Source organism: Saimiri boliviensis, chromosome 2, assembly GCF_048565385.1.
Source record: "Saimiri boliviensis isolate mSaiBol1 chromosome 2, mSaiBol1.pri, whole genome shotgun sequence".
Taxonomy (NCBI): domain Eukaryota; kingdom Metazoa; phylum Chordata; class Mammalia; order Primates; family Cebidae; genus Saimiri; species Saimiri boliviensis.
Window position 1 is genome coordinate 193,112,550 of NC_133450.1, and position 27,673 is coordinate 193,140,222.

A 27,673-nucleotide genomic window follows, 5' to 3' on the forward strand; every position below is an offset into this window, starting at 1 on the left:
AACCTGATTTCTGGTTTGGAAACCTGAGTGGATGATGGTGCTATTCACTGAGATATGAAGAAGGTACAGTTTTGATGGGAAATATGATGAGTTTAGTTATGAACATTCTGAATTAAAGCACTTGTCTGCCATCCAGGCAGAGGTGGAGGTCATTAGATATGAAAGTATGAAACTCAGAGGAGACGTCTAGGTGGATAAATTTTCTCTCTTTCTCTCTCTCTCTCTCTCTCTCTCTCTCTCTCTCTCTCTCTCTCTCTTTCTTTAAGACAGGATCTCACTCTGTTGCCCAGACTGGAGTACAGCTGCAATCACAGCTCACTGAGTCTCAACCTCCTGGGCTCAAGGTATCCTCTTGCTTCAGCCTCCTGAGTAGCTGGGACCACAGGCACATGTAACCACCTGCCTAATTTTTTTTTTTTTTAGACGGAATCCATTCTGTCTCCAGGCTGGAGTGCAGTGGCATGATCTTGGCTCACTGCAACCTCTGCCTCCTGGGTTCAAGTGACTCTCCTGCCTCAGCCTCCCAAGTAGCTAGGACTATAGGCACCTGCCACCTTGCCTAGCTAATTTTTATATTTTTAGTAGAGATGGGGTTTCACCATATTGGCCAGGATGGTCTTGATCCCTTGACCTCGTAATCCCCCCAACCTTGGCCTCCTGAAGTGCTGGTATTACAGGGGTGAGCCACTGTGCCCGGCCCAATTTTTGAATTTTTTATAAAGATGGGGTTTCGTTGTGTGGCCCAGGCTGGTCTCAAACTCCTGAGTTCAAGTCATCCGCCTGGCTTGGTCTCCCAAAGTGCTGAGATAACATGTGTGAGACACTGTGCCCTGCCAGTAGACATATTATTGAGAGCCATCAGCATATGATAGTAATAGACATCCAGAAATAATGAGTATGGGGAAAGAATGGTGAGAACAATTTTAGGGGGAAGGACATGGCAGAGACCCATAGCCGAGGATAGAGCAGAAAAATGAAAATGAACACAGTTAGCATGAAAGAAAAGAAGGTAATATGGGAGGAGACATGAGTTTAAAGGAGAGATTTTTTAAAGATGGAAAAGACATGTTTAAATGCAAATGGGAGAGAAACAACAAGATGGACCCACTGGGCACCTCTGAATCTGTCCATCACCACATCTGACTACAACAACCTTAAGACAGTAATGACAAAAGCTTCACTTTTGCCTTTCAAAACTAACACATGTTCCTCTCTTGGGCAATCATACAAAAAAAATGGGATTCTAGGAAATTTAGTTCTCAGTTTGTCCATGTTGACATAACACAATCCTGCACAATCCACCACTTGTCAACTTGGTATCCACATACACATCTTTAACCATATTTAATTTCCAAATAAAAACAATTATAAAACCATGCCTCTAGATAAATTGATGTAACAAATGAGTTTTGTCATTCATTTGGCACTTAATTAAATCTTTTAAAGGCATTGCAAAAATCTATCAGAGCTGGTAGTGGAGTACACCTGTTTAATTCCAGGTATGGCTGAGGTGGGAGGATTGCTTGAGGCCAGATTTGAGACCAACCTGGGCAACAAAAGGATACTCCATCTTAAAAAAAAAAAAAATCTATCAGGTCAGCTTCTTCTAGGTAGGGAGAAGACTATTCTTCCAGGTTAGATAAAAACTGGTACTGGGCTCATTCTCTATAAAATGAGTGCAGAAACAATGCTGTATAGATACTACGATGACAAAGAAAGGATTCAATAAGCATAATGCATTTCCTCTTCCAAATAGAAATGGTCCAATATAATCAGCCTGAACTAGGTGGCCTGAAAAATGGTGCTGTATCTCCAGTTGGTGTTGGTCTTTGCTGATCACAGTCTCATGCTGAGACTCAGCCGTGGAGGTAACCAAACTGGCTTTGGTGAGAGAAAATGTATGTTGCTGGATAACCTCTGTCCTTGCAGCCACAGCCTTTTTATTTATAAGTGCATTGGGCAAGGACAAGAACGACTGGGGAAAGAGGATGACCAACATCCACAAAACAGGTCATCTTGTCTATCTTATTGGTAAGATCCTTCTACCGTAAGGCTGCACTTCGGTGAGCTTTCACCTCAGATACAAATATTGTCATATTTTGTAGTCATTTAGAGAAGTGTATTATATCTCTTTTCCAGACCTCATTGCCTCCATTTGTATAATCATCTTTCTTCCAACTAAGTTCATAACCAATTAACCAAACCATTAGTCACTTCTCATGAATTAATAGATCCATACATTTAGCCATCTCTCCTTCCAGGCAACTTAACCAAATAAGTGCACTACCCATTGGAAATGTTTCCTTTCGACACTGTCCTTCATGGCCACACCTAAATAGGGCATTCAATGCAGCTTCTTCCAGCAAATTTGGTAGAAATATTTATAAACCAGACACCATTTTTTCTTCTTTAATCAAACTGTTCATAGGGAACATCCCATGAAGCCTTATGTGCAGACTGAAAAAGGAGAGGCAAGGTAGCATAAGCAGGATTCATAGGAATCTGAGCCATTTGATGATGCAATTGACTTGTTGTGTCTTCAGAACCTGGGTGAGCCTGATCTCGTGCATTTCACTCCCATTTAATGATGAAGTGCTGCTGTGCACACTCAACATCATAGCCTGTTGAGTCAGACATCACCTACTTTGCAATGGACAGCTCAGATTGTATGCTAACTTCTTGGTTCATGGTGAAGTATTTAGTCTCTATTAGGGCCTAGTAGCAAGTCAGAAGCTGTTTCTCAAAAGAAGAATAGCAACTGGGAGAGGGTAACATAATTTTTCTCCAAAATTCCAAAAAGTCTGAACTACAAAGGCTTGCCATGTGCTTTATAAAGCATCTCTGTCAAGATGCTCCAAGAATTATTGGATCTGCTGGGTCAGACAACTGCTTCTGGTGGTCTTTACTAATGGGCATTGAGAAAAAAGCATCTGCTACATTGATAGCTGCCAGAGGATATGCTGTTTTGCTTCTGCCAGGAAACCATATTTGGAATTGCAGCAGCGTAAGCAGTCAAGAAGATATTAACAAAGTGGAGGAAAGCAGGACAAGTAGGACCCCATTTGGAAACTCTGTGTCCATCCATCACATTTTATTATGATGACCTTCAGAGAATAATGGCTGCTGCCTACTTCCATCTTCCATATTTATGCAGGTTTCTCTTTTGGGCCAACCCTAACCCTGAGTCACAGGGTAAATGAATACTGGGAAACATTGTTCCCAGCTTAACCAAGTTGATCCAGCACAATACAGTACACCAGTTTTGTGCATTATTATTTTTTATTCATTCATATATATAGATTATATTTATTTTTCACATGATAATTTAGTTTGTAATTTAAAAAGAAGATTTTAAGACCAATATAAAAGTTGAGGTTTAGAAGCTCCCATTCTTCCCTCATCTAACAAGAGGGGACTCCTTTTCTAAGTGCTGAGATGGGTCTGAGAATGCAAACTGGAGAGAGAACTATGAATGGGGGCGAGGTGATGAAGATGACTTGGGATGAGAGGCTGAAGAAAAATGTGAATCTGGAGAATGATTATGGAAGAACAGGGAAAATTTTTGAAGAGATAAGAAAGCTGCTATCCATAATGGAAAATTGGGGAAAGAGCATATTTAAATGGAATTTTATTAAGTTTTAAAATATGATTTTGTAATACAAAACCTCTTCTACTACATGGAATCTTCAGTAAAATATCCATTTCTCATCCATGCATGGAAGAGGTGGACTTATACTGGACACATGTCAAAGTGCTGAATGCAGTCTCAATAGCAGGCCTGGAGCAAGAGCTATGGCTGCTCCCAGGAAGTCTGCTAAGCTCAGTTACATTGGTGACTAAAACATTGCAAAATACTGTTGTTAAAGAATGGTAAGCAGTTTCTGTCCTACAAAAAGGCACTTTGAGGCAGATTATCCTTTATTTCAGGGGGATAAAACTCTGGCCCTTTAAGTCATGCAGATATAAAACAAGCTTTTGCCTATTGTTCTTGGGAAGATCTGTGATGCAACCTAAAGCAGATATTTTAGCCTAAATGCTAAGTGACTGTGCTAGAATATAAATTGTCCTAGCTAGGTTTAGCAACCAGAATTATGCATCTGCAGACTTTGTTGCTTCTTTGGGAGAAATGTTTATTTTCTCTGTTCAAAATTAAACTGGATGTTCTTCACCTAGAAGCAGTTGCTTATTTCTTGTGGAGATGTGTGTGCCCTTACGTGCAGAAATGGGAAGTTGTCAGGAAGAGAAAGGCAAGGGAGACATTTAAGTAAGATCTTCACCTTAACCAATAGTCTTTTAAATGACTAGGTTGGGCTCAGTGCATGCTCCTGTTTAATGTCCTAGACATGAGAAATGTGGTTAAGAGCATGAGTTCTGGCTAGGCATGGTGGTTCAAGTCTGTAATCCCAGTGCTTTGAGAGGCTGAGGGAGAGGAGTCACTTGAGGCCAGGAGTTCAAGACCAGCCTTGACAATATCGCAAGACCCCACCTCTGAAAAAAAACAAAAAAAAACAAAAAAAAACAGCATAGGCTCTGGAGATAGACTGCTGCCATCCAAATTCCCCTCTACCATATACAAGGTATGTTGCCTCGCTGTCTTTATTTTAAAATAGGAAGAAGGATAGCTGTTACTTTATAAGGTTGTTAAAAGGATTAAGGATCAAAAGGGGTATAGAGAAAGTTTAGCACACTGCTTGGCATATAGTAATGTCTTCAGAAATTTTAGATATTGTTATTGTATTGAAGTTAAAGCCGAATAACTTAGAAAATGATGATACTGGGTATCAATGATATAACTGTCTTGTTGAAACCAGAGGTGAGGCCACACTCCCGTGCATAGGTTGGAGTCTCTTTAGAGGAAGTAAAATTTCCTCCACCACTCATCCCAAGAAAATGTGAATCCCAGGGGAAGTTGATGGAATGAGAAACTATGGATAATGTAAGAAACGGGCCAGAAATGAATGAGACAGAAATACTAGGATGCCAAGTCCCAAATTACTAATGGGGCTTCTGGGATGCCAGAAATAAGATTCTCAAAATCAGAATAAATGAAGGCTGCTTAAGCTCTGATTCAGGGAGATTCCTCAGGATGACAAGAAACTTATATACGAACTAGAAGAAAGCTGGCCTCTGTACCTATCTTGGGATACTTGCTCAGAATTTGTGAGGAACTAAAGAGAATACCATTTCTATTGTTCTTGCTATGTTATCAAACCACTTTAAAACTTAGTGGCATAAAACAACAATCTTATTGTCCTCATGGTTTCTTATAGATCACAAATGTGGACAAAGCACAGCAGAGGTGGCTTGTTTACCTTCTCTGATGTCTGGGCCTCAGCTGGGAAGGCTTGAAGACTGGGAATGACTTGATGGCTAGGGTTGCAGTCATCTGGAGGTCTCTTTGCAGTTGATGCTGGCTGTGGCAGGGACTTCAGTTAGGCTGTCAGCTGGAAAAAAATACAGTGGCCTCTCCATGTAGTATCTCTGTATGAGCTAGTTTGGTCTTCATCACAGCTTGATAGCAGTGAAACTTTATCAGTTTTTATCAACCCACCTAAGTCACATCTAAGTGAAGTCACACAGCATCACTTCTTCCAAAGTCACAAGCCCACCCAGATTCTAGGGAAGAGAATTTAGATTCCACTTCTTTATGAAAACAGAACAGAAGTCATATTGTTTAAAAAAAAAAAGGCATGTGGAGTGGGAATTACTCTTTTGATCGTCTCTGAAAAATATAATCTGTCTTAGATGAATGGTCCTATTGAATTTCTCTTTTGCTTGAACCTTGGGAAATTCTTCGAGTCCCTCGAAACCTGGGACTCAAAAGCCAAATGAGTAAGGTATTGGGAGACCAATAGGACAGCATTTCTGTAAAAGTTCCATTGGGAAAAGTTGGCTGGACAGTATGTAATCACCAGGAATATTAAAAATCTCACAAAACAGAGAGTTAAATAATAGAAACAAAACAATTTTGGAAAAACCAAAAACAATGGAAGCAGACCCTGCTTGGAGGAGCAATGCTGGCAGAATGAACAATGGAGAGAAATGGCAGATCAATAAAGCGACAAAAGAAAAAAAATAATTTCTGTGAAATATAAATAAACCTTGGGTAAAATTAACCAATCTTAACTTTGAAGCTGGCAGAAAACTTTTTTCAGTTAGGGAGGCCATTAACTGAGAGAAATTATTTGTTGTCAATGTGTATTAACACTAAGCATTCTGTCATATTTGAAAGTGACAGCTCAAATGGGGATTAGACATGGCCCTTCCTTCCTTCCTTCCTTCCTTCCTTCCTTCCTTCCTTCCTTCCTTCCTTCCTTCCTTCCTTCTTTCCCTCCCTCCCTCCCTCCCTTCCTCCTCCTCTTCCTCCTCCTCCTTCTTCTTCTCTCTCTCTCTCTCTCTCTCTCTCTCTCTCTCTTTCTTTTTTTTGAGACAGAGTCTCACTCTGTTGCCCAGGCTGCAGTGCAGTGGCTTGATCTCAGCTCATTGTAACCTCTGCCTCCTGGGTTCAAGTTATTCTCCTACCTCAGTCTCCTGAGTAGCTGGGACTACAGGCATACAGCACCATGCCCAGCTAATTTTTTACATTTTTTTAAGTAGAGATAGTTTTCACCATGTTGGCCAGGCTGGTCTCGAACTCCTGACCTCAGGTAATCTGCCCATCTCAGCCTCCCAAAGTGCTGGGATTACCAGTGTGAGCCACCACGCCCAATCCTGACATGGACCATACTTCTAAGAGATGGTGATATCTCAGAACTACACAGTAATTTACTATTATTACATCTTATATATCAGTTCATAGGTATAACACTATTATATCTTATGTATCAGTTCATAGGTATAACACATTACTTATTATGCTAAGCTATTGTTATTTTTTAAATGTTATATCTTTTATTTATTATGTTAAATATTCAGCCTCCTAATTAGTATGCTATCTCTGAATCTAGGTGATACTTTCTGGAGTTTGTCAAACTATTTAGTCATCACTTTGAACATTTTAGCACCAGGTGGCAGCAGGATCTGAGGGCTGAGAAAAAATACTTGGGAGGGAACTAAATACCTAATTAAGAATTTACCTCAGACCTAAGGATGGTCAATACGGAAAAGCAATTGCATTACTTCCTACTCCCCATGGTTAGATCTCTCTCTCTCTCTCTCTCTCTCTCTCTCTCTCTCTCTCTCTCTTTAGTGAGTGATTATTCAAACTGAGCATACATCCTATTCCTCTCTCCACCAAACACTCACATATACCACATATACTCTTACAGACTCAGAGAAGAACCAGCCAGCTAAGTGGATTATGCTGGAAGTTAGCCTCAGAAGAGCAAGAATGAGGGTAGCCTAGCTCATAGACAGCCATAGACAAAAAGCAAGATAAACCCAATTGGAATCTGTTAGGAAAATCCAGGACCTAAAGAACAGAGAATAAGTTTAAACACCAATTTCAAAGGACCAGAAGCAGAACCAAAGTTGGGTAGCAGAAAGAGACAAAGAGATGTCAAGCAAGAGCCAGTAAGACTTTTACTTTAACAGTGTTACCTTTAGAGGTCAGTGAGGGCATGTGCCTGGTTATTCTGAGCTGGCCTAGAGACAAAAGAAATTAGACTCAAGCCGTCTTCTTAAATGTATTCAAGTGTTGAACACATCCCCTCTACAAAATTCTCCATTCTATATAGGCTGGCCAAAGAACAGAGGCCTGGGAACCCTTTGCTGGTCTCACCCTGCTCTTGCTGGGTAATACAAACTGGCTGTTTGCAAGCTTGAGGTGACTCCCTGATCAGATGTGTGTGAGTGCTAATCTTGTCTTGCCAGAAGACATGGTAGTGATTTGAGATGGCAATTCCAACTTGCTGTTATTTAAGAAGCAATGCCTTAGTTACTTCAGATTTTGTTTGGCTAGAGCCAGGTACTTAAGCTGTCAACCTGGATAGAGATGCGTATTTTTTAAACACAAATACAAAATCATTTCAAAGTCCATTAAACAGATGTTTTTAGTTGGAGAGTAACTCAAAATTGCCAAGCTACTTTATTTTCTGATGATTCCTTCATCATGATATAGTTCCAAATAGTATTTTTCAATACGTATAATTTTGAAGCATTTTTTAAAGTGGGTGTTAGAGCTTTTAGGCATTTTCAGCCTGTTTTCTGGTTGCTATAAAGGCCCAGGATTCAGCCTTGGAACATGTATCAAATTCTCCAATTAGTTATCATTATTTGAAGAATTCCTAAAAAGTTTTGAATGAAGTCTATCGTAATTTTTCTTTATTCCTGAAGCTATCCACATAGCTGTATATTTCACTGCATGGCTATAAAAATGGATTTTCACGTCATACATCTAAAGAAGAAACAACAGTCTTTGTTCCAAGGAGTATTTCACAAGATTTACAGGGTTAACAGGTGGAAGGATTCAGCACTTTACCTCTAGGAAGAAAAGACCAATGGGATACCTTGGCTGACACCTGTAATTCTGGCACTTTGGGAGGCCAAGGAGGGTCAGATCACTTGAGGTCAGGAGTTCAAAACCAGCCAGATCAACATGGTGAAACTCTGTCTCTACTAAAAATACCAAATATATATATATATATATATATATATATATATATATATATATATATATTAGCTTGACGTGGTGGAGGGCGCCTGTAATCCCAGGTACTCGAGAGACTGAGGCAGGAGAATTGCTTGAACCCAGGAGGTGAAGGTTGCAGTGAGCCAAGATTCTGCCACTGCACTCCAATCTGGGCGAAAGAGCGAGAGACTGTCTCAAAACAACAACAAAACAAAACAAAACAAAAAAACAAAAACAAGAAAAAGCCTATTGTGGTCAGTAACAGCCTCTTGAGAAGTGGCTGTGTTTATACTTGGCCTTATGAACCAAGAAGTGGACTGCCTCACGAAGCAGGCATTTGTGGACAACTAGCAACAAGATGGAGTCAAAGTACACCATGGGGAAGGGTTGCTAGGTGCCTAAAGAGGCCTCGAAGGGATAGTACCCTGGTGTGATCTCCATGTTCCAGGGGCTATCCCTCAGGAACCTGATTTAGCAGCATAATGACAAAGAATGAGCTCTCCCTCTCTCCGATCCCCTCCTTCTCTCAGATGAACATCCACTAACAAGCTCTGATGTATAAACTAGGAAGTTCGTCTATTAACTTATAACTAGGGTCTCAGATCTTCTGATAAGTATATAATTTTTATCTATAGGCATATCTACACAGAAAGCCAAATTACTATCAAAAGTCTGCTGCACATAAGCATAGACTCAGAACAAGGGGAGTTAGTGATTCAATTGTTTCATAGTTTTATCTTGGATCTAGCCCCATGTACTTGTCTTAGTAAGGAAGAAGGCAGATTAAGTCTCTCTCATTTCTTTATCTGGACTTGATCTAAAAGCTTTCTAGTTCTGACTTTTATACTTAATTTCACTTGATTTCCATTGTCTTCTGGTACAAATGGAAGCATAACAAGAACTCAGAAGGGTCAGAAAAACCGCCAGAACAGAGAAATGTTTTTCAAGACATATGAGTAAGAAGAAAGAGTACCTTAACTACTTTGCCTGACTTTGGATCTCTAGACACAGATAAATTATACAATAATGTGAAAGAAATACAGATACTGTTAGGAATCCTCTGAGACATTTGGAGACATCATAGAGATGAGAAGAGGTGCTTGAGCCCTAAAAACAAGCAAATGTCCTGATTTTCTAAATAAAGAAATAATCTGAGCCAGAAAAGACAGAAAAGTAAGTCTCAGACAAATCTCTGACATAGTTTAGGTAGATTATTGAGCACAGAAAAGAATGCAGTGATCTCCAGGAAGCAACATGAGTTTACTACAAATGCCTCAGCCATACCATTTGGCCATTTACTGTTTACTTTTCAGACACATTTATTTCTTGGTTTGTCACATTTAATATTGAGATTGTGTTTAAATAATAAAATCAATGGGATGAAATTTTATTTCTTTGCTGTGAATCAGTTAATGTAGCAGCAATATTTATTCATCAGAAGTCTGGGTTAAATCCTTTAGTGAGTCCATTCTGACCGGGTGCCTCATGTGCCACTCTGCTTTCTGTAGCAGAACTGGAAGGCAACGTTTCAGTTCCAGTGAAACTATATTGCCTTTATTTTAAACATCTCTAAATTCCTCTTTCAGAATTTTCTTCTGAAGTTTACTTTTTTTCCCACAAGTAGAAAGTCATTGACCTTTGAAGAATAGATTTTTACCTTTTCCAGAAACAGTCAGTTCTATCAGAAACAAAAAGAGATGAACTTTGATCAGCTAGTCAATTGAATGATGGGGTAGAGGGAAAGAGGAATGCAAAGATTAGGGTATACATATAAACTGAAAGAAAAGAAAAACAATTTAGTTGTGGGTCTTGTAAACTGGCCCTAAAAACAGTCTCTAAAGAGGAATTTTTTAATGGAGAAAAATGTCCTTAATACTTTCCAAATTCTTTTTTTTTTTTTTGAGACTGAGTTTCACCCTTGTTACCCAGGCTGGAGTGCAATGGCGCGATCTTGGTTCACCGCAACCTCCGCCTCCTGGGTTCAGGCAATTCTCCTGCCTCAGCCTCCTGAGTAGCTGGGATTACAGGCACGCGCCACCATGCCCAGCTAATTTTTGTATTTTTAGTAGAGACAGGGTTTCACCATGTTGACCAGGATGGTCTCGATCTCTTCACCTTGTGATCCACCCGCCTCAGCCTCCCAAAGTGCTGGGATTACAGGCTTGAGCCACCACGCCCGGCCTACTTTCCAAATTCTTAAAGATTATCTTGCTTTCAAATGTTTAAACACGTAAGTTTAAAATGATAAGGCAGATTGAACATAGAAATATATACACACTTTTCTATACCTTCTTTCTTCTGATCTGGCAATGTAATCCAAGCCATTATAAGTAACTTTTAGTTACAGAACAGATTTCATTTCATTTCAAATGCATTTTGATATGTATGATTTTTAAAATCAGGATAGCAGATTTTATCTTCTAATGTTCTGATAGGCTACAAATCGTAGCTCCTTTATTTAAACTTAGACAGAATTTTAAAAATACATGGGAACAAAGATTTAGGTAGTTTCAAGTTTATATCTTTTGTTAAATTCTTTTGAAAACAGAATTCAAACTTTAAATGCAAAAATATTGTTGCTGATACATTCACATGATATTTAAGTGTCATGTTATATGTGACTTTAACAGAATTTTAAGTTAGAGATCAGCAGTAATGTCAGAAAGTGACATCTGTAACATTACTTTTCCAATATACCTCATCCATGCAAATTTATCTGGGGACATTTCAAATAATCTTCACCAAAATTAACTAAATAAGAAATAAAAAATGAGAAATATTTTTATATTTATAATTAATCTTTTTCCTGATTTACAAAACTACACATAATTCAACAACATTTTATAAAAGCAAGGGAAGGATTAAAAATAAAGTGAATGTGGGAAAAATTATCCAGGGCTGAAGCAGGAATTCACATTCATGCTTCGAAGTCCTATGTACTTGGCTAAATTTAGCTTAGGCTTTCTAACAGTCGTTGTAAAGAAGGAAACAATCAGTTCCATTATTCACAAGTTTTTTAAAAAAGGCTATTTAGAGGGGTACAACATTTTAGGTTCTTGAAGCCTGGGACTTGAGGAGCTCAATCATCTGCTAGCCAAAAATATTTCCTGGTGGTAAACTGGTTGAAAGCTGAATTAAGTATTGTATTTTGTCAGGAGGGCCCAAACCATGTTATTCCTCTGCTCTAAAACCTTCAGTGGCTCTCTACTGTCTATACAATAACTACACATTTTTAAATCTGATATATGAAGCCATCCTCAAAACCAAGTCAAGGTGAACTCCCTGAAGGCAGATAGCATTTCTTACTCAATATTACCAGCACTGTGACATGTCCAGTGACAGTGTAGGTGTCAATAGATGCTCAGAAACAACTCTTTTATACAGGGACTCTCAATCACCCAAGAAAATTGGCAGAAACTTCTCTAGTCCTCTTTCCTCTACCTGTAAGGCCTTCCCCTGCCAGCTCTGCCAGTTAAATGCTGCCCAATTTCTTCAAAATCAATAATATCCTCATCACCAATAATGGCTACAATAACATCACTTTGCATTTGTATTGTGCTCTACAGCTCACAAGTGTAGACACAAAAAATCCAATTCTATTCTCATAATCAGCCTTGCTTTAATAGTCAGGGCAGGGATCATGGTCCTGGCTCCACAATGCAGAAACCACATTTTGTACAAGATCACGTCCTTATTAAATGGGAGATACCATTTCCTCCTGATTTCCACAACGGGTCGTGGTCTCTTTCTCTTCTTCAAACCCTTGTGGCATTCAGTTTGTGCATCTCTTTTCAAAATAACTCCATTCATTTTACATAGTCCTTTATAGTTTATTTAAAAAAAGTTTATCATGAAAAATTCTTACATTTTTCATTTTTACAACTTCATTTGGAAAAAAAATAATTCTCTCCTTACCATGAGGCCCCTGCTGCTTCCTCTGCTCTCTCTAAAACTATAAAAAGTAAAAGCTACCCAGTAGATTTCATCACCATCACTGCATTCATTTTATCATCCACCAAGAACAATAGAAACTAACATTTCTAAGGTTCCTACTCTCTGGAAGTTGTTGCCATAATTTTTAAATAGAAAATACTGCTTCATTTTACTTCTTTGTCCTTAGACTGTTAAATTCTCTCTCTCTCTCTCTCTCTCTCTGTCTCTCTCTCTCTGTCTCTCTGTCTCTCTCTCTCTCTCTCTCTCTCTCTCTCACACACACACACACACACACACATACACACACACACACACACACACACAGAAATGACCCTAATCTGAAAATAAAGTATGTACTCCTTCTCTATGGACACTTTGACAAATGGGGAAAGAGAAGAGGAGTAGTGGTGATGAAAAGGATCTTAAATCCTTTCTGCAACTCTGCTACAGTGACTGATTTAAGAACCAAGTCTAGCTGGAGTCCATCAGGGGATCCAGAATGTGTTGACAAGAGCTGCCAGTTAGGGGAATTTCTGGTGAAGACATTCTCAGGCAGGAAAAGACTCCAGAAGAGAGGTTTTCATGAGGAGACTCTTCCTCCTTCACCTTGGTTCTGAGTGACAGTTCCAAACCAGAAGAAGGCTGGAGAACAGAACCAAAGTGGAAGCCACCACCAGAAATCTTTTGGATCTGAGAACTGGAAAGTCCCTGTGCTAAGATGCAGCATTACACAACTCCAGGGGTCACTCTTCACATGCCCTATACTGTGCATATGGCCTTGGAATTGTGCAACATGGGGTCCTCCTCATGGTATCTGGCCCTGTCCTCCCATTCCACTGACTGCAAGTCACAGTGGACATCCATGTGGAGACCCTCAAGGGACCAGGGGTCTTCCAAGCTTTCATTACTCATTTGATGATTTGGTGCTTGGCATTTTGATTTCAGTTCACTTTATGGCTTTCTGTAATTTCATGTTAAAGGTGTCTATGACGGGCACTGGGATTCTCTAGACATGCTAAGGAGGAACTCAAAGGTGCGTATCATGCCAATTGTGTGATTCCTCCGATAGCGTGACTCAAGCTTCTGATGGCAAAGATTTCTCTGGAAAAAAGGTCAACTTCATCCAGACTGTGTGGCCTTCATTCTTTTAGCTATGTTTTTCTGTGAAAAGCATTATATTTTGAGAAAAGCAAATTAGAAATTATTCTAACTTACATATGAGGCCCAGTGACAATTTCCCATCCACCCTTCAGGTTTGTATTTCCCAAAACCAACTGTACTTTAGAATTACTTACAGAAAATATATTGATACCTGGTTTCTACCCTAGGACAAATAAGCCAAGGTCTCTGAAGGTGGGGCCCAGGCAACTATATTATATATATATATATATATATATATATATATATATATATATATTTTTTTTTTTTTTTTTTTTTTTTTTTTTTTTTTTTTAAATAGAGTCTCACACACTGTTGCCTGGACTGGAGTACAGTGGCATAATATCGGCTTACTGCAACCTCCATCTCCCGGGTTCAAGTGATCCATCTGCCTCACTGGGATTATAGACACATGCCACCATGCCTGGCTAATTTTTTGTATTTTTAGTAGAGACGGGGTTTCACTATGTTGGCCAGACTGGTCTCGAACTCCTGATCTCATGATCCACCCACCTTGGCCTCCCAAAGTGCTGGGAGCAACTACATCTTTTAAAAGGTTTCTAAGTGATTCATTGTGCTGTCAGGGTGGTGAACCTGTGCCTTGGCTAGTTTTCTTATTCTGCCTCTGATCTCAGCCTCAGTGATAAATTGAGCTTCAGAAGGTTTGCTCAGCTGGAGAAAGAGTTATGAAACTGGAGAGGACACCAATGACATAAAAAAAAAAATGAGATGAACAGGTCATCTAAAACAAATATTTAACAAGTGCCACATTCCTGGTCATGTACTAGGTGCTGAAAACACAAAATAATTATGACAAACTCCCTGCCTTCAAAAAGTTTCTGCTCTAGCTGGAAAGACACGTACGTGAATTACTGTAACACAGAGCAAAATTAAATCAAGGTATTATGGGAGCATAGGCTGGGGGAATAAGGGAAGGTTTTGGAAGAGAAAATACACTTGAGGTAGGTGTTCAAGGAGGAATAAAGTTTTGATCAGTGGAAAGGAGGCAGAAGTCACTGCGAAGAGAGATGTAGCTTGAGCAAAGGCATAGAGGCAAGAAAGTGGATGAGATATTGAGGAATTACAGGAACATGGTTCAGAAAATAGTAGCCTATGAGGCTGGAGGGTTTTTTAAAAATTATTACTTCTAAAATTTTTTGTAGAGTTAGGGTCTCATGTCGCCCAGGCTGGTCTCAAACTCCTGGGCTCAAGCGATCCTCCTGCCTCAGCTTTACAAAGTGCTTGGATTATAGACACAAGCCACTGTACCTGGAGCAAGGCTGAAGATTTAAATTTAAATGTGAAACCAGGCACATTGGTTCTATAATTGTACCTGTGAACAGCCACTGCACGCCAGTCTGGGCAATACAGTGAGACCCTGTCTCTTAAAATGCTTTTGAAATTAAAAAAAAAAAATTGGTGGAAGGCCTCAAAAGCCCTCACAAGTAATGTGTAGGTGTTATGAGTTTGTGAGTCTATATGGCATGTGTCTTAGATGGAGAGAATACAACAAGGATTCAAAACCAAATAGTGCCGTGATAAGATCTGAAACAAATAGAAACATATCAATATGAACTTTGATAAATACATCTGAGGTAGTTACTCATCCTGTTCAGCAGACTTCTCTGTTTTTATGCTTTAGCACTTGTAGGTGCTAACGATGAGGCAGAAAGCTGCACAGAAAAGCCACTTAAATTATTCATCCTAAATCAAGTTGGGTTTAAGAGTCTCCTCTTACTGCTCCCACTATTCTGAGGGACCTGGACATACCACTGTTGCATTTTTTCTGTGCCCTGTACATATGTTCTCTCTGTTCAGAATGCTATTTCTTCCCTTCTGTGATAATGCCCATGTACTGACTCAACTCTTTAAGTTGCCAGCTCTGTGCGTCTTTCTACAGCAATTTTGTAGGGACAGCTAATATAACACTTATTGATTATATTATATTTAGCAACATGTCTGTCTTTCCCCAAAGACTGTGAATGCCTGGAAGACAGAAACACGATCTTTTTAAAGTTTCAATCACCAGGACTCAGCACAGTGGCTAACACGCTGGTGGTGCAGACTGAATGAATGAATGAAGGAGAAAGCACTTACCAGATGTTGGAAAGATCCAAACTTACCAACTATGTTCTTTAATGTTTAGGTATTGAGATTCAGGAAATTTTTTTCCATATGTAAAACCATTTGCTTAGGTCAAAACACTTCTCTTCTAAAGTGTTCACTTATATAAGTAAAATGACAGTTGCTGAACCTATCAATTTATTTCCATGAAACAAGCAACATTTCTCTCTTTAGCACTAATCTGCCAAGGAAATATTAAAGTTAATGTATTGTTAGCTAGAAATATAAATATCACTCAAAAAGCTCCTGAAAGCCAATGAAGCCTACAAAAGGGGAAAAATTCCCTAAGGGGTATGACAATAGAATTTGGGCTTCCTGGGATAAGAGAGAGGGTGGTGCTCTTTGTGAATTTTGATGATTTCATGGGCATTATCACAGTTCCTTAAATGTATTCCACTAGTTGGAGGATTAAAAGGTTTACTGGTGAGAGTGTCAGTTGTCAAAGGACGGAGGATAGAGTCTACAATCTTGTAAAAGAGAGCTCCAGCAGCTCCTCCAGTATGAAATATTTGTTATTTCAGGAATAATTTTGCCCTACTGTTATACTTCCTTGGTTCTTTAAAAATCCTCTTGCCCCTGGAAGAAATAACAGGTTTAAGAAACTTCACTTTTGCACTGTTGCTCCCAAACTCTATTTGTGAGGTGCCTTGTCTGTTTCTCCTTGCATTTGTATTGGCTTTTGCCTCATGTATTTTGATGCTCTGTTGTTAGGTGTATACACATTATGGATTGTTTTGTCCTCTTGGAGAATTGAACCATTTATCGTTAGGTAACGTGCTCTTCTTCATCCTTGATAATTTTCCTTGTTCTGAAGTCTACATTGCCTGAAATTAACAGAGCTACTCCCTCCAGCTTTCTTTTGAATAGTGTTAGCGTATATTATGGGTTGAATTGTGTCCCCTCCCCCAAATTTTTATTGTTGGAATTCTAACCCCCAATACCTCAGAATGGGACCTGTATATTTGGATACAGGGTCTTTAAAGAGGTATACAATTAAAATAAGATCATAAGAATGGGCCCTAATCCACTATAATTCGTGTCCTTATATGAAGAGGAAATCTGGACACAGACATGAACAGAGGGAAGCCTATGTTCTTCTCAAGAGGGAGAAGATGGCCATCTACAAGCCAAGGAAAGAGGCTAAGAACAGCTCCTTCCCTCATGATCCTCAGAAAAAAAATAATTCTGCCAGCACCTTGATCTCAGATTTCTAACCTCCAGATTGTGAGAACATAAATTTCCCTTGTTTAAGCCACCTAATTTCTAGAACTTTCTTATGGAAGCCCTAGCAAATGAATATAGCATGGTATCTCTTCCTCTATCCCATTACTTTTAACCTACTTGTATCTTTATAGAGTCAGTTTCTTGTAGACAACATATGGGTCTTGCTTTTTATTGTCTGACAATCACACTGACAAAAACAAAACAAAACAAAACAAAACAAAAAACCAAAAACAAAAAAAACCTGATATATTTGGACAATTCACACTTAAAGTGGCTATTGATGTATTTGGTTTAATATCCACATGTTCCCAGTGTTTTTTACTCATTGCACTTGTTCTTTGTTTCTTTTTGTTCCCCTTTCTTTTCTCTCTTCTTTGGCATATCAATTACACTTCCTTTTGAATTTTTTTTAAGTAGTTGCCTTAGAGTTTCCAATATACATTCACAACTGATCTAAGTCTATTTTCAAGTAACACAATGCCACTCTAGAGGTACTGCAGTTACCTTGTTCCCAATTCCTCCCTCCCATCTCTTAGAGCATTTATGCCATTCATTTGACTTATCCATATGCTATCATCACCAGCTATATTATTACTGTTATTACTTTAAACAGAGAGTTGAAAGGTTTAAAGTATGGGAGGGGCAACAGGACACATACCAAATTACTGTACTAAAATGTAGAGTAATGGTTTAAAAAAACCAGAAAATCCACATAATAAGGTAGTCATTTGGAGGAAGGAGGCATTAAACCTAGAAATATTAGGAAAGGCCACATTTGGTATGAACATGGAAAGATCAGTAGGATTTGGACATGCATAGAGGAAAGGGCAACTGGTAGAGAATATCCCAGGTGGGAGGCACAGGGTGGGGAGAGGATTGGGATTAAAAAACACTGAGAATTTCAATTTGGTTAGAACTAAAGATGTGTGATGGAGAGTAATTGGAAATAAAGTTAGGAAGCAAGGTTTGGCCCATGTGGAATTTCTATTAACTTGCATGTTTGTACATCTGTCATGTGATATTAATTGACATTCATAATAATAACTAAGATACTATAAAACCCAAGGTGCTAAAGTAAAAAACTAAGATACTACAAAACCCAAAACTGCTAAAGTAAAAATAACATTTAATATAATTTTAATGCTGTTTGTTTACTGTGTTCTCATTGTAAGCTAGTATAAAGTTCCATTTCTGAGGAGGAGTTAGGTTGGTAAGGGACATAAATAAGAGTAATTAAAGTCAATGAACAAAGCAAAAATTACGTAGTTAAAATTATCCTTGAAAATTCTTTAAATTGTCCGTAAGGTTCATTAAGCATGACTTTATAAATACTATTTTATACAATAATTCTTAGGCACACTAAGTTGTGAGAATAACTAAACTAGATAATCTAAATAACAAAAAGAGTAAGAGGAAAAAAGGGAATGAAATTTATAAGCACATGTCTGGGCATTTAAGCCGCTCCATATATAAAATGATTATGAAATTCCTATGTAGTGAATGAGAGATAAGTGGAAAATCCTAGCATTCCTGATTATCTGCAGCATTTACTCTTTTGGGTTTGAGATAAAGCCTCTTTAACCTTACTATATATATATGAACAAACTGTTTAGTGATGGTGTGTGTGGTGGCAGAGGACAATAGACAGTGAGGTTTAAGTACTAAAGTCAGTGGATTCATTATATACATGTTTAAACTGATACCATAAGATAGTAGAAATATGAATTTTGTGTCTACAATAGTTAGAATTCTCTTAGTGAAAGTAGAAGTTCAAGAGAAAAAAAAAAGAAAAAAAAGAAAGTAGTGGAAGTTTCATTTGAGCTAGTTAAAGCAATTAAAGAAAAATGAGGGATGGATTGGAGAAAGGTGGGGCCAGATGGCTGAATAGACACCTCCAGTGAACATCCCTCTGCCAGGAACAGCAAACTGAAAAACTATCCAAACGAAAAAGCCCCTTCATAAGAACCAAAAATCAGGTAAGTGATCACAGTACCTGGTTTAAACAACTTAGCAAGGTTGGGCACTGAAGAGGAAAGACGGTCTTGAATTGCTGACACCACCCCTCCTTCATCCTCCAGCAGCAGCCATGTGGTAAGAAGAGAGAATCTATATCCCTGGGAGAGGAAAAGTACAGTGATTGTGAGACTTTGCACTGGAACTCAGTACTGTCACAGTGGAAAGCAACACAAGAAAGAATTCAGCTGATGCTCACAGAGCACCATTTAGAACAGCATTAGCCAGAGGGGGATCACCCATCCCAATAGTCAGAACCTGAGTTCCAGCAAGCCACACAACCATAGGCTAAAGTGCTCCAGTACTCTAAGTAAACTTGAAAGGTAGTCTAAGCAACAAGGACTACATTTCCTGGGAAAGTCCTGGTACTGTGCTGGACTCAGAGCCAGTGTACCTGGGGTGCACAGGACCTAGTGAGACCTTAGCTGGAGTGGCCAGGGGAGTGCTTATGTCAAAACTCCCTCAAGCCTGGGCAGCACAGCTTGCAGCTCCAAAAGAGACTCCTTCCTTCCACTTGAGGAGAGAAGAGGGAAGAGAAAAGACGACTCTGTCTTGCAACTTGGATGCCATCTCAGCCACAGTAGAACAGGGTACCAGGAAGAGTCCTGAGGTCCCCAAACCAGTCCTAGTTCCTGAACAACATTTCCAGACACACTGTGAGCCAGAAGGGGACCCTCTGCCTTGAAGAGGAGGACACAGTTCTGGCAGGATTCATCATTTGCTGACTAAAGAGCACCTGAGCCTTGAATAAACACCACCAGCAGCAAGGCGGTACTCTCACAGGACTTGGGTAAGACTGAATGCTGTGCTAGCTTCAGGTGTGACCCAGCACCTTCCCAGCTATAGTGGCTATGAAGAGGGACTCCTTTGGTTTAACAAAGGAGAGGGAAGAGTAAGCCTTGCAGCTTGAGTACCAGCTCGGCCACAGTGGGGTAAAGCACCAAGTAGGCCCCTGGGGTCTCTGATTCCAGGCTTTGGCTCCTGGATGGCATTTAGACTAACCCTGGGCCAGACGGGAGCACACTGCCCTAAAGAGAGAACCAGGCCTGACAGCATTCACTGCAAGCTGACTGAAGAGCCCTTGGGACTTGTGTAAATCAGGCAGTATTTGCCATAGGCCTGGGGCAGTGGTGGCCACCGGGAAAAACTCATTCTGCTTGAGGAAAGGAGAGGTAAGAGTGGAAAGGACTTCATCTTGTGGCTTAGATGCTAGCTCAGCCACAGTAGAATAAAGCACTAAGGAGCTGCCTAAGGTTCCCAACTCCAGGCTTTGGCTCCCAGATAGCATTTGTGGACTTGCCCTGGGCTGAGGGAAGCTTACAGTCCTGACAGGAAGGACACAGGCCCGGCTGGATTTGCCACCTGCTGACTGAAGAGCCCTTGAGCCTTGAGGAAACACATGCAGGGGCCAGGCAGCGGCTGCTGCAGCCCTTGGGCGAGATTTAGTACCGTGCTGGCTACAGGTACGACCCAGCACAGTCCCAGTGGTGGTGGTCATGGGGGTGCTTGTGTCACTCCTCCCCTAGATCCAGGCAGCTCATCATGGAGACACTTGATTTATGAAGAGAACAAGAGTTTCTGCCTGGTAATCCAGAGAATTCTTTCGGATCTTACCCAAGACCACCAAAGCAGTACATCTACGTGTCTCTAAGAATCACAGCGTTACTGGGCTTAGAGTAACCACTAATCCAGATATGCTTGCAGTGAGCAGAGATTTAGATCACAACACTCAATTCCCTCTGAATACTCAGAAATCCTTCCCAAGAAGGATAGGTACAAACAAGCTCAGGCTGCAAAGACTATAATAAAAACTTAACTCTTCAATGCCCAGACATTGCTGAATATCCACAAGCATCGAGACCATCAAGGAAAACATGACCTCATAAACAACATAAATAAGCCACCAATGACCAATCCTGTAGTGACAGAATTACGTGAACATTCAGACAGAGAATTCAAAATAGCTGTTTTGAGGAAGTACAACAAAATTCAATATAACATACACATATAAAGAAGGAATTCAGAATCATATCAGATAAATTTAACAAAGAGATTGAAATAATGTTTAAAAACCAAACAGAAATTCTGGAGCTAAAAAATTCAACTGACATACTGAAGAAGGAATCAGAGTCTCTCAACAACAGAATTGATCAAGCAGAAGAAAGAATTAGTGAGCCTGAAGACAAGCTACTTGAAAATATACAGTCACAGGAGACAAAAGAAAAAAGAATAAAAAAGAAAAAAGCATGCCTACGAGATCGAGAAAATGGCCTCAAAAGGGCAAATCTAAGAGTTACTGCCTTTAAAGAGAAGATAGAGAGAGATTGGGGTAGAAAATTTATTTATAAAGATAATAACAGAGAACATTCCAAACCTAGAGGAAGCTGTCAGCATTTAAGCACAAGAAGATTATAGAACACCAAGCAGATTTAACCCAAAGAATACTACTTCAAGGCATTTAATATCAAACTATCAAAGGTGAAGGAAGGAAAGAACCTTAAAAGCAGTAAAAGAAAAGAACCAAATAACATACAAAAGAGTTCCAATATGTCTGGCAGCTGACTTGTCAGTGGAAACCTTACAGGTTTGACATGGCAGTGCATACGGCATGACAGAGTGGCATGACATATTTAAAGTGCTGAAGAAAAAACTTTTATCCTAGATTAGTATATCCAGCAAAAATTTCTTTCAACTATGAAGAATAAATAGAGACATTCCCAGACAATCAAAAGCTGAAGGATTTCATCAACACCAAACCTGTCCTACAAGAAATGCTAAAGGGAGTTCTTCAGTCTGAAAGAAAAGGATGTTAACAAGCAGTAAGAAGTGATCTGAAGGTAAAAAACTCACTGGTAATAATAAGTAAACAGACAAAAACAGACTTTTTTTTCTTAAGACAGGGTCTGGCTTTGTTGTCCACCCAGTCTGGAGTACAGTGGTACTATTAATAACATAGCTCACTGCATCTTCAACTCCTGGGCTCAGGTGATCCTCCCACCTCAGCCTTCCAAGTGGCTGGGACCACAGGCCCATGCCACCATGCCTGGTTTATTTATTTAAAAAAATTTTGTAGAGACAGGGTCTTGTCATGTTGCCGAGGCTAGTTTGAAACACCTCGGCTCAAGCTGTTGAGACTGCCTGCTCAACATGGCCAAGACTGCCTTGGCCTCCCAAACTGCTGGGGTTATAGGCATGAGCCACTGTGCCCAGCCAAACATAGAATAACAACACTGTAATTGTGCTATGGAAGTTACTCATATCTTGACCAGAAATACTAAAATATGAACCTATCAAAAATAATAATTACAACAACTTTTCAACACACAGACAGTATAATAAAATATAAATAGGAACAACAAAAAGTTAAAAAGCAAGCAGTTAACGTGTAAAGTGAAGTGTAGAGTTTTTATTACTCTTCTCTTTGCTTATTATTTTTACAACCAGTGTTGTCATCAGTTTAAAATAATGGGTTATAAGTTGTTATTTCTAAGCCTCATGAGAACTTCAAATTAAAAAGCCTACAGCAGATACACAAAAAGTAAAAAGCACGAAATTAAAACATACCACTAGAGAAAATAATCTTTACAAAAAGGAAGGTAGGAAGGAAGAGAGGGAGGGAGGGAGCGAGGGAACAAGGGAAGGGAAGAAAGCAGGCAAAGCAGGCAGGCAGGGAGGGAAGACCATAAAACAACCAGGAAACAAATTATAAAATGGCAGAAGTATGTCCTTACTTATCGATAGTAACATTTGATATAAATGGACTAAATAAAAAAGACATAGAGTAATTGAACTAATTTAAAAAGATCCAATGATCTGTTGTCTACAAGAAACACACTTTACCTGTAAAGACACAGGGACTCAAAATAAATATATGGAAAAAATATTCCATGCCAATTGAAACAAACAAGCAACAACAACAACAACAACAAAAAACAGAGCAGGAGCAGCCATATATATACAAACATACCTATCTATCTATCTATCTATCTATCTATCTATCTATCTATCTATCTATTTTTTTGAGATGGAGTCTTGCTCTGTTGCCCAGGCTACAGTGCAGTGGCATGATCTGTTTACTGCAACCTCTGCCCCACTAGGTTCAAGCAATTCTCCCACTCAGCCTCCTGAATAGCTGGGATTATAGGCATGTGCCACTGTGCCTGGCTAATTTTTGTATTTTCAGTAGAGACAGGGTTTCACCATGTTGGCCAGGCTGGTCTTGAACTTCTGACCTCAAGTGATCCACCCACCTCAGCCTCCCAAAGTGCTGGGATTACAAGCAGGAGCAGCTATATGTTTATTAGACAAAAGATTGCAAAACAAAAACTACAAAAAGAGACAAAGCAGGTCAAGTCAAGCCTATAGGAGGCTCCAAACTTTCTCACATTTTCCTGTCGTCTTCTGAGCCCTCCAAACTGTTCCAGCCTCTGCCTGATACCCAGTTCCAAAGCCACGTCCACATTTTTGGGCATCTTTTCTGCAACACCCCACTCTACTGGTACCAATTTACTGCATTAGTCCATTTTCATGCTGCTGATAAAGATATACCCGAGACTGGGAAGAAGAGGTTTAACTGGGCTTATAGTTCCACATGGCTGGGGAGGCCTCAGAATCATGGTGGGAGGTGAACAGCACTTCTGGCATGGCAGTGGCAAGAGAAAATGAGGAAGATGCAAAAGTGGATACAACCATCAAATCTCATGAGACTTACTCACTATCACGAGAATACTATGGGGGAAACTGCCCTATCAATCAAATTATCTCCCATGATTCAAATTATCTCCCATCAAGTCCCCCCCACAACATGTAGGAATTACGGGAGTATAATTTATGATGAGATTTGGGTGGGGACACAGAGTCAAACCATATCAGTGGGGGAAGCTTCCTAGATGAGATGAGTTTTGAGTCCAACAAAATAGTTATTTCTTTACTTTGAGGTGGGGGAAAGGGATGGGGAAAAGCAAGCAAAAAATGGCATTCTAAGAAGAAAGAGTAATAGTTGCAAAATCAATCTGGATTTTAAAAAATGTTTTATTATAGAAATCATAAAGAAGGCCTGGTGTGGTGGCACATGCCTATAATCTTAGCACTTTGGGAGGCTGTGGTAGGAGGATTGTTTGAGCTCAGGAACTGGGGATTAGACTGGGCAAAACAGGGAGTCCCAATTTCTGGAAAAAAAAAAATTAAAAATCAGCCCAGTGTAGTGGCATACACCTGTGCTTCCAGCTACTTGGGAGGCTGAGGAGGGAGGAGGTCAAGGCTGCAGTGAACCATGATCACCTCCATTGCACTCTAGTCTGAGTGACAAAGCAGGGCCCTGTCTCAAAAATAAATGAATGAAAGAAAGAAAGAGAGAGAGAGGGAGGGAGGGAGGGATGAAGGGAGGGAAGGAGGGGAAATGAAAGGAAGGGAAGGGAAGGGAAGGGAAGGGAAGGGAAGGGGAGGGAAGGGGAGGGAAGGGGAGGGGAGGGGAGGGGAGGGGAGGGGAGGGGAGGGAAGAGAGGGGAGGGGAGGGGAGGGGAGGGAAGGGAAGGGAGAGAGAAAGAAAGGAAGAAAGAAGGGAAGGAAGGAAGAAAATCATAATGGGATTTTGATAAATTTTTAAATTAATTTGGTGGAACTGAACAACTTTACAATATTAAGTATTTTTTATATATATTCAAGTCTTTAATTGTATCCTTTATGAAAATATGGAAATCAAGTTAAAGTATAAATATTGTTGTTAGGTAAGATTTGAGTCTTACTCCTGTTATATAGTATATGAGACTTGGACCTTGGTCAAGTTACTCTCTAAGCCTCAATTTCCTAGTTTGTACAATGGGGGTGATTGTAATGCCTACTTTGTGGGGTGCCATTAGTATTAAATAACATATTGCATGTAAAGTGCCCAACCAAGTCCTTTACACATCACATACAATCAAATAAAAAGCTACTTCTTCCCTCTTCCCTACGGTAAGCACTTATACATACACACATTTACAGTATACAATTTGGTAAATTTTGACATATATATACATCCATACAACTACTATCACAATCAAGCTAATGAACATTTCTATAACTCCCAAAGTTTCCTCATGCCCCTTTGTGATCCTTCCTTCCACCCCTATCCCTCATCTAGCTATTATTCTCAATTTTTCAAATAGGTCTCATAATTCCTTATAAACACAAACTTGATATTTGTTATTTTTTAGTAATCTTTTTCCTACTACATTTTAATTTTGTTGTTGTTGTTTTTAGAGACAGGGTGTCAGTCTTTTGTCCAGGCTGGAGTGCAGTGGTGGGATCATAGCTCATTGCAGCCTCAAATGCCTGTGCTCAAGTGATCCTCCTGCCTCAGCCTCCTGAGTAGCTGGGACTATAGGGACATGCCACCATACCCAGCTACCTTTAATTTTTTTTTAAGAAATAGGGTCTCACTATTTTGTCCAGGTTGGTCTTGAATTTCTAGCCTCAAGCAATTCTCCCTTATTGACTTCCCAAAGTGCTGGGATTATAGGCATGAGCCATCACACCTAGTCTTCTTCCCACTACATTTTAAAATTGATGATTGTTGTTTAGGAGAGGTATTTTCTAGCCACCTTATTGAATTAGTTTCAATTTGCTCGATGGATTTTCCAAGAAAGCAATCAATCATAATACCCTAAAAGAATTTTTTTAAATGTTCTTTCCAATATACATACTTAATGTTTTATTTTGTTTGGCCTTGCTGGTTCAGTTAGAACTTCAGGAAAATGTTGGCTAGTGGTAGCAAGCCTGTCCCTAACAACTTGATGACCCAGAGTACAAGAAGAGGTTCACACACCGTATGTTTGAATATTTAAAGATTACAAATCAAGCTAACCAACTGTTAGATTAAAAAGTTTTATCCAACTACCTTGACACACCTAACTTACAGCAAACATACATATGACAACCTAGAAGCTCAGATCCAAATTTAGAATTTTTGAGTACCACACCTCCTGATTTTGGACCTGAGGTAGCTTGATCAGAACTTAACACAAATAATCTTTACCTCCAAAGATCTTATTTAACTGATCCTTGCGTGAGAAACATTTTCTCATGGTATTGCCTAATACTTTAATTTTTCTCCTTAGAATCAAAATTGGATAAATACATTCTGGGCTCAAACATCAGCATACATTATGCCCCCAAAGAAAATCCAGATTGCTTGGTAGATTTGGTGCTTTATTTTAGAAATTGTCTTTCAAGGCTTTTTAAAGGCTCTACAGGCCCCTAATCTTACCTGTTCTACAATTTCTGCCTCCTACTCTACTGAAAGACCCTAAGAACTGTGTTTCCTTAAGTGTGGTTTGAATGTCCTGATCACTTCTGAGACAATAAAATTAGTGAATACATTCTAAGCACATTATCTGAATATTCAGACATATTTTAAAAAGGGCTGGATCTGGATGTTAGACCCTGAAGAGAGGAGAACCTGTGACTTGGGCAAAGCTTCAAAGCCAGCCACCTGCTTCTTCATGTGGTAGCAGCTGGTCTAACTGGAATAACCTGGGAAGGAAATTAGGACACCCAGTTGGAGTTCCAGCTCTGTCATAAGCTGGCTGAACTGGAGTGAGCCACTTAAAACTCTTTGTTAAACCCCAGAGTCATAATCTATAAAAGCGGGATAAAGACTTTGCCTTAAACCCTCCGCCATTTTTTGGAGGAAACCACAATTTGTCTGAGCTTTAATTTCTGCACCTGTTGCAATTAAGGTGGCACTCCTGCCCTGTCCACTTCACAGGGCCTTTAGGGGCAGGATGGGGAGACACAACCTTTCTGAGCTTCAGTTTCAAAACAGAGCTAAGAATACACGCCCAACCTGCAAAGAAAATTCTAGGAAGAACAGAGGAAAACGGACAGGAAAACTGCAAAATGCAGTCGGACATACAAGCGTGAATTGTCTTAGACACAACAAGCAGACCTAAAAAGCGTTTCTGCGTCTCTCTCCTTTTGGTTCGAGTCACCATCCCATAATATAAATCATTTTGAACAAGACTTTCGCTGTTCAGAGCGACGTCCGCCTCTGTACTCACCTGTGTGACCCCGGCACCCCGCCCGGCTGCCTCGCGGGGTGGGGCGGGGCGGAGAGGCGTACCTCCCACCACCCCTCGCGACGCCCCGCCCCGTCGCTCCCGCGCCTGCGCCGTGGGCTCCGGCCGGCCTCAAGCGCCCGGGCGGGAGGTAAGGGGCTCTCTGGAGGCCTCCTCTGGGGGCCGTGACAGGCTTGGTGGGCTGGGCGCCCTTGTGGCGCGCGCAAGAGGCGCTGGGCGAGAAGTTGGGTATCGGATCAGAAGGGCGAGTGCCATGGTGGCTCCCCTTGTCTTTCAGAAGTGGCGGAGCCTCTCTCGGTTTCGTTTTTGGAAGCTTTATTAGAAGCTGGTATGGGGAGGCCTCAGACTGTGCGAGCGGGACGGCCTCCCGGAGTCGCCGGGTGGAAAAGTTTCCCGCGCGCGTCCTGTTTCTGGCGCGCAGTGGGCCCCGGGTCTGCAGCGTCGCCGGCGTCTGGGTCTCGGGCGCACCCGCGCATCCGTTCGCTGGTGGGCGCGTTTGTTGTGTGTGGCCCAGGTGTCCCGTGGGTGACCCTGCGAGGAATGAGGCGACGCTCGAGGGTAGTGAGTGGGAGACAGGGAGCGGGAGGCCGGAGCC

General features: G+C 40.3%; 1 protein-coding gene and 1 long non-coding RNA gene across 2 annotated transcripts in view; one reads left to right on the plus strand and one right to left on the minus strand.

Moving 5' to 3' along the window:
* Positions 1 to 338: 338 nt before the first annotated feature.
* Positions 339 to 27,160, minus strand: LOC101045116 (uncharacterized). The gene is made up of 3 exons (XR_012516652.1): positions 27,061 to 27,160; positions 19,002 to 19,122; positions 339 to 5,444 (listed from the first exon to the last, which is right to left on the minus strand). It is a non-coding gene; the product is annotated as an uncharacterized LOC101045116 (long non-coding RNA).
* Positions 27,159 to 27,673, plus strand: part of STX17 (syntaxin 17) — a 68,580-nt gene continuing 68,065 nt past the window's right edge. The window contains exon 1 of the mRNA XM_003940083.4: positions 27,159 to 27,208. The gene's annotated coding sequence lies outside the window, so the exon portion shown is untranslated. The remainder of the gene's footprint in view (positions 27,209 to 27,673) is intronic.